Below are 7359 nucleotides of genomic sequence, written 5' to 3' on the forward strand. Positions count from 1 at the left end.
TTTTTAAATTCATGCTGATTGGGCAATTAAATTAAAACCCGAGGATAAACAGAATTAAGCTAATAAATGCTTAGTTAGAATCACACAATAGGCTCCTCTTATGTATCAGGGAGCTTTGATGTATCCTAGCATGGTTTTCATTGTAAATAATTAAAGCCGCTCTGAAATATTTGCTTGGGTATTGATATGCTTTTACACGGGTGTCAGGCAAGGGACAGGTGATGGCACTGCACTGAGTGAGAATGACTTGTGTGATGGCATTCTTCTTACTCTGCGTAGATAATGTCTGGAAAATATTATCTTCTCCCTAATTATACGGCCTGATTTTTTTGCCCCCTATTGTCCTAGAAAAAGCTACACCACTGCTAAGCGAGTGCCAAATAGTACTGTTTGGACTGGTACAAACATCCGAACTGTCAAGGGAAAACCTCGTTTCAAAACTGCTGGATCTGATATGGAGGTTATGCAGGAATCTAGGAACTACGAGAAATGGGGCATAATGGTCCATGCTGTGCTCTCCCTCTGTCGTGCTGGGTTTTAGGTGCCAGCCAGAATTTGGGCTGTAGATTGTACGACGAGCAACCCACATACTACAGCTGCATGATTTTTGCCATATAAATCCAGTTTAGCAGGTGGTTAGTGCTTCGGGTGCTCATTGTCAGCGCTGAACATAAAATGAAGTGGCACCACTACAGGTTATTTGACAGGGGCAGTCAGGATTTGTTTGATTAACCTGATAAAACAAAATAACTTTGAAAACATTTTTTTTCATCCTAAAATACCTATTTGTCCAAACTGAAACCATTTGCAGAAGAGGGTCGGTTTGTGTGAACCTTGCACCTCAAAGTATTTGGGGAGATGAATATATAAAATGTCAACACAGGAGAGATTTTTGAAGTGGAAAGTTTCGGGGGGGGGGGGTTCGCATGGAAAAACAACTTTTACTTTTGAAATGTTAGTAAATGCTGATGGAGAAGAGGAAAGCCAAGGTCAAAAGAGCATATTCCAAATATACCAAGCCAACGTATTTAGATTGACCCAAACTGATCTTTATTTTGGGATTTTCAGTTTGCAAACACATTGGCAATCCTAGCTTTTTGCAGCAGGGCTGATGGGGCAAGGAACAGCTGTTCCCATCACTGCAGATATACTTCTCGGCACCCACAAAACCTGAATCACAAATCTAAAGAGGCCTCTTGGCCCACAGGGGCCAGTTCACCATACAGCCTTTCCAAATGCAGCTGGACAGGCACGTTCCCGACATCCCTGTAGACCACAAAGCCAGAGGATTGCCTCCCCTGAGCCCGGAAGGATTGCGGTGCAGACGGAGGATGCCCAGGGCCCGTCAAAGCATTGTTCAAACTGGTGCAGATTCACCTGCTATCCCTCAGCGAACGTGTGCCAAGATAAAGCAGTGGGTTACACTGTCATTCTGTATCATGACGAATTAGTGATCGTGGCGGCAATCAGAGGTAATTATTCTTAAAAGAACAATAGGTGTCATCCTCTGGCAGGTAGCTGACAGCTGAAGAACTCTGCTTCCTCTGAAAACCGACACGGCTTAATCTCCTCGTGTCAAATCGTACTTCCCTGTCTCTTCTTGGTAAATGTTTACACTGCTCTGGGAAGATGGGCGCTGTGTTGCTGGTGCTAAAAGGGGTGTGTGATCAGAGACTGGGAAAGCGAGATAGTCTTCTTCTCGGTCTGAATGCTGGCCAGATGCGGGGTGGCTGAACGCTCTTGGGTGGTGTGTCCGAAATGGCTTGGATGGCCTCATTCTCAGGAGAAAGCGGCAGCGCCACGGTCAGCCCAGTAGAACCTGGATGCTTTGAAGGTGTTGGACACTTATTTAATTCATTTAGTTTTTGAGAAACAAACTCCATCCCTGAGGAATGCACTTGGAGTTTTCAGTTGGAAGATGCTAGAGGAGAGCAAACAATTAGCATCGGTGGAGATGACTGGACCATCTCATGCTCCTGTCCAATGCATCCTGTTTTTGTGCAACAGAGGAGCCCTTATCCTGCTGCAGCTGCCCACAGTAGGTGGCTACTCCAGCATCATGCCAGTAGGTGGCAAGGAACAGGTAATATCCATTTGCCTCTAGCAAATAGCTATCCCAGGATGGGTGCAGACTGATGACACCTATATAGTAGGCCTGTGAGAAGCGGCTAGTATTCATTTCGGATTCGGTCGATTCAGGGGACAGTTATTCGATTCGGTGATTCAAATTACTGTCCCGAATCGATTCAGCTGAATCTGATTCGGAGATTCGGCTGCAGCTGAATCAGCCGAATCTCTGAATCATACAGGCCCCATTCCCCACCCGCTCTCCCAGCCCCACCTGGCCCCAGCTCCCAGGTCTTTGAAAAAAAAAAGCTTGCACTCACCAGCTCCTGCCTGGTGCGGGGTGATCCCCACTGCCCTCCACTGCCCCATGCCACATGGGGGGGCTCTGCCATGAACCCCCTGTGACAGCTGACATTATGCGTGATAGAAGTGCTTGCTGAAAGCTCTGTGAAAATTAGACCAAGTGTTTTTCTGTCATTTGTTCAGCTATTAAGCTATATGTTGTTGTTAAGAGCCTAATTAAGGTCAAAGATGTAGTGAGGCCTTGTATGTAGTAAGGCCTAGTAAATTTAACAAAGCCTTGTAGAAGTAGTAGGCCCTGTGGCGTAGTAAAACTTAACTTTATCAACAGAATGCAAGGCTTGTACTGTTATTGGTCAGTCCTAAGAATAATTATAATGGGAGAATCTGGATGGCTGTAAGTTATCAGCATGGCTCAGAAGTTATAAATTGGCTAGCACATCCAGAAATCATTTAGAAGGAAGATGCAGCTCTGTAAAAGAAGCTACTGATTTAAGATTAACTGCTGACCCGGATTTGGTGGGCCCGTGGATCTCGAGGAGCCCAAGGACTGAATACCAGGGTCCTTCCTGGCACCCCTTGGACAGTGCTGATCGGGGACGCCTGACTTCGCTGAGCTTTGTGGAAAAAGAGCTTGTCGTACATCAGGCATCAGAGGGGACTGCCAATAAGTTGCTGACACGAATGTTTATTGTCTGTCACTGTTGTTTTGTTACTACGTGTAGTCATGTTTTTGTTAAATCAATAAACCTTTCTTGCCTTTTACTCCTGACCACACTCTCAATCCCAAACCCTCCACAGGTGGCTGAGACACCCCCCTGACCCCCTCCCCTGCTGTCCCAGCCCCCCGCCCCCCCCATGGCTGCCCCACTGACCCCAGCTCCAGCCCTTTAAAAAAAAAAAAAAAAGGTCCTGACTCACTGGCTCCTGCCTGGCCGTGATGGGGGGGAGGGATCCCTGCTGCCCTACACTGTCCTGTGCTGCAGGGGGGGTGGTCTTCCACGAGTCCCCAGAAGCCCTGAGGCCACTGCAGCAGTCAGTGAGTCTGGGGGTTTTTTTGTTTTTCTTTTTAAAGGACCAGGAGCTGGGCCAGGCCTGGCAGCCATTGATGGGAGGAGGCTCATGGCAGAGCCCCCCCACATGGCAGGGGGCAGTGGGGAGCAGCCACAATCATAGTTTCATAGTAGCTAGGGTCAGGAGGGACCTGAACAGATCATCTCGCCTGACCCCCTGCCATGGCAGGAATGAATGCTGGGTTCACAAGACCCCAGACAGGTGATCATCCAACCTCGACCCCTGCCCAGCAGCACCTGGTGAGTAGGGGCTTTTTTTAAACAACCGGGAGCTAGGCCGGGTGGGGCAACCATGGTGGGGCTGGGACAGTGGTCAGGGGCTGGGGGACACTCAGTTGGCCTGGGGGAGCAGGCAGGGGATGGGTCCTGGCAGGGGTCCCCCCATGGTCCCCTCCCCACTCCTCCAGCCTCCCCTCCCCCGCTCCCTACTTACAACACAGAGTCTGGGTCCAGCTCCCTGCTGCGGCCAGCGGGGACTGCCTGAATCGCCGAAGCTCTCTGAATCTTTTTGGACCTTTAATTGGTCCCCTGATTCAATTCAGATTTGGAGATTCAGCCACCGAGTCAGGCTGAATCTCCTCCAAATCAAATCAGCGACCAAAGTTTCACCCAGCCCTACTGTACAGGTATGCTAGTGTAGTTTTACCACTTTCTGGGTGCATCTACACATGCAATTGCAGTGCATGAATAAACTGTGGAGCTTATTGCTTTGGCTTTTATTGCCCCTGGGTGCACCATTTGAATGTGTGCCCCAGGAGCAATAAACTGCGGAGCAAATATGCTCCAAAGCTTATTCATGTGCAGCACATTGAGCTGTTGTGGAGCAGCCCCAGCTGGCAGCGCCCCCGGCTCAGTGTGCTGCAGAGGGGCTGGCTGGGGCACGAGGGTGCTTCAGCGTGGGGCTAGCTGGCTAGCTGCCCCCACACTGAAGCAACCTTGTGCGCCAGTCAGCCCCTCCAGCATCTACACATTTGCTGCTGCGGAGTTTTTTACTCCACAGCAGGATAGTACATGCATTTACAAGTGCTATCCAGCTGCAAAGTAAATGAGTTTAGTCCAGTTTAGTAGGGGCACACATGTAGATGCTGAGATTGTTACCGCTCAGCTAATAGTCAACTGCACAGTAAACGTCTCATGGATGCACCGTCTGTCTGCTCCTCTTTCACAACAATGCAATGGCAGTTACACTAGTGAAAATGTAGCACCTGTCCATGGCAAGTGTTTATACTTTGATTCCCCCTACCTCTTCCTTTGAAGGCTGTCCTGGTTCAGATACCCGGCTTACGTGACTTTAAGGTTGGTGTGCTGGGGAATGACTTGTTCACAAGACAACCACAGATTGTTTCCCCCGGATCAGGCCCTTGCTCAGTGGCTACCTCCCTGCCCTTAATGTACTAAAGAAACATTTTACTTAAAGAAGGAAAAAAAAGAAAAGAAAAAACCCTGCAGCAAGATAATTTGTGGAGCCTAACAGCTTGCATTCCACAGAGGCATAGCTGTCAGGGGACCTTAACACTGACCTCTAGATGTTAATTTAACCATTATGATTCCATTTGTCCAATTTGTCATGAAACATCTTTAACTAATTACTTGCACTTATAAGTTTGTCTGAACGTCATGAGATAAGAAGCGTAACGAGTCATAGGTCGCTGCCCTGAGCTGCCGTCACGTAGCACAGGCCCCAGATGAAAGGAAACGCAGAGCTGAAAGCTGGCTGGAGACTAGAAGCCTAAATGACAGCTGCTTAGTCCGGGAGCATAAATACAAAGGAGCCATGGTTTTCATGTAAAAATTGGAGCATTGTTTCTAAAGCGGCATTTTGCGAAGGATGGGCTACGTTCCTCATTAACAGATACAGGGAGAGGCAGATTAATCATAATACATTTCCCACAAGCCTTCACTCAAGGCAGTAATCTGATAACGGAGGGCTCTTGCTCTAGCCATGTTTCTAAAGCAGTGTTTTTCCACCAGGCCGTTGTGACATCTTGAGGTGCCATGAGTCCTTTTAAAGGCGCCATGGGGGCAACATAATATTAGCATGGTTAGGTACGCCAGCACTTCCACACGACTCACCAGATAAACCCAGACACTTCAAAAAGCAATCCATCGTGTCCTACACTTTCTGCCCCTCTGTGGGCTTTCCGATTTCTTTGCAACAGAAGAATTGCTCTGTTATTTTGCTGCAGTTTAAAAAGGAGTGAAAGTAAAAAGCTGCCATTTTCCAGTGGGTGCCTTGAGTCTAACAAGGGAGGGATCTCAACCTAAAAAGGATAAGAATCACTGGTATAAAGGAAGCAAGTTACTGCTCTTGGCCAAAAAAAATGTCCCATGGCAACGAATGAAACGTGTGATCAGGGTTGACATGGCTTGTTCGTGCCGCATTAAGGATGCATGATTGAGTTCTGGATGCCAGTCAAAGAACAGCTACTCCTGTTATCCCTGTGTGACAAACGGGGAAACTGAGGCAGGGAGCAGGCTGGATCCAAAGCTTGTCTTGAGTGTGTCCGGGCAGCGGCTCTTAACCTTTTGCACCTTCCATCCCACCAACCATTTTGTCAAAAAAACCCTGGTCCCACCGTGATAAAAACAACCCCCCCTTTTTGAGATAGCTGTTGATTCGTCTATTTGAAGTGCAAACACCTTTGATTTTTTTCAGTCGGGCAGTGAGTTGAAGTCCCACCTACACGACCTTCACGTCAGCGTTGAGAAACACTGTGTCTGGGGACTTTGACTGAGTCCGGATCGAACTCCAAATGACTTGCTTGTGATCGTTCAGGAAGTCTACGGCAGAGCAGAATGGATCCCTGATTCCTTAGATCCAGTGCACTAACAGCTCTCCTCTTCCTTCCCAGCAGAAACCCTTAATGCTTCCCCTTTTCACCTCTTCCAGCACATGTGGACTGGGCAAGGAACAGGGAGCTTCATAGGCTGATCACAAGGTGACGTGCAGAAAAGTCCCTTCTTCCTTGTGTCTACTTCTCTTTCCACCCAGGAAGAGGGGATGGAGGGAAGAGAGGAGAACAGTCCCTGGCTTTCTTCTTGCTTTTACCTTAATCTCCAGAGATGATGTGATGTGAGACTTTAACTAGCGGCTCCCGCTCAGTGCCCAGGCACGGCGAGCCTTTCCCATCTGCGCGGGTTTTTCCCACACAGCGCTGATTTAATGCACACAAATGGGCAAGTGAGGGGACAGAGGACAGGCTGGGGTGGGACGGGGCAGGAACTCGCACCTTTGAATTCTCTATATGTCAGGTGGACTATGCGTCAGTCAGTGCCAAGGCTGCTCTAAATAATCCAGGGCTTCCCGCAAGTTCAAGGGGCTACAGCAGTAGCTATGGGCAGCAGAAGGAAGCCCCTAGCCGTGCTGCCTCTGCTTCCGCCGTGCTCCTTGCTCTGGCAGCAAGGAAATAAAGTGACACGAGCACCTCGGGGCTCATTCCCCAGGTGTAATCCTCCCTGGAGCCAGTCATGCTTACAGCATCTTGTCTTCTTATTGCTTGTGTTTTAATGTGTATAACTTAACCCATCAGCAAACATTTCAACTCACCTGCTTCAGGCCAGAGGGCAGGCACTGATTGCCTGAGACTGGGCAGATTTTCCCCGCAGGGGCCTATTATGGCCTAACAAGTATTTTTCAGCTTCTCCTGAAGCCTCTTGGCCAACTCTCAGGGGCAGGATACCGGGCGGGATGGGTCACTGGTCTTTCCTCCAGTGACAGTTCTCTCTTTCTCCGTGGAAGCTCATCTCCTGCTTCTCCCGGCGAGCCGAGTCCAAAGCTTCTCAAATAAACAAGGCCAAAGGGTTTGTTTTTTCCATTCACCACGGATATAAGGCATCCATCATCTTCCAGTCAAAAAGCTCAATCCGTTTGTCCCATGGATCTGTCACTGTCATTGTAAATAGATAACTGGAAAGCATC

The sequence above is a fragment of the Alligator mississippiensis genome, chromosome 7 (assembly GCF_030867095.1).
Source record: "Alligator mississippiensis isolate rAllMis1 chromosome 7, rAllMis1, whole genome shotgun sequence".
NCBI classification, from domain to species: domain Eukaryota; kingdom Metazoa; phylum Chordata; order Crocodylia; family Alligatoridae; genus Alligator; species Alligator mississippiensis.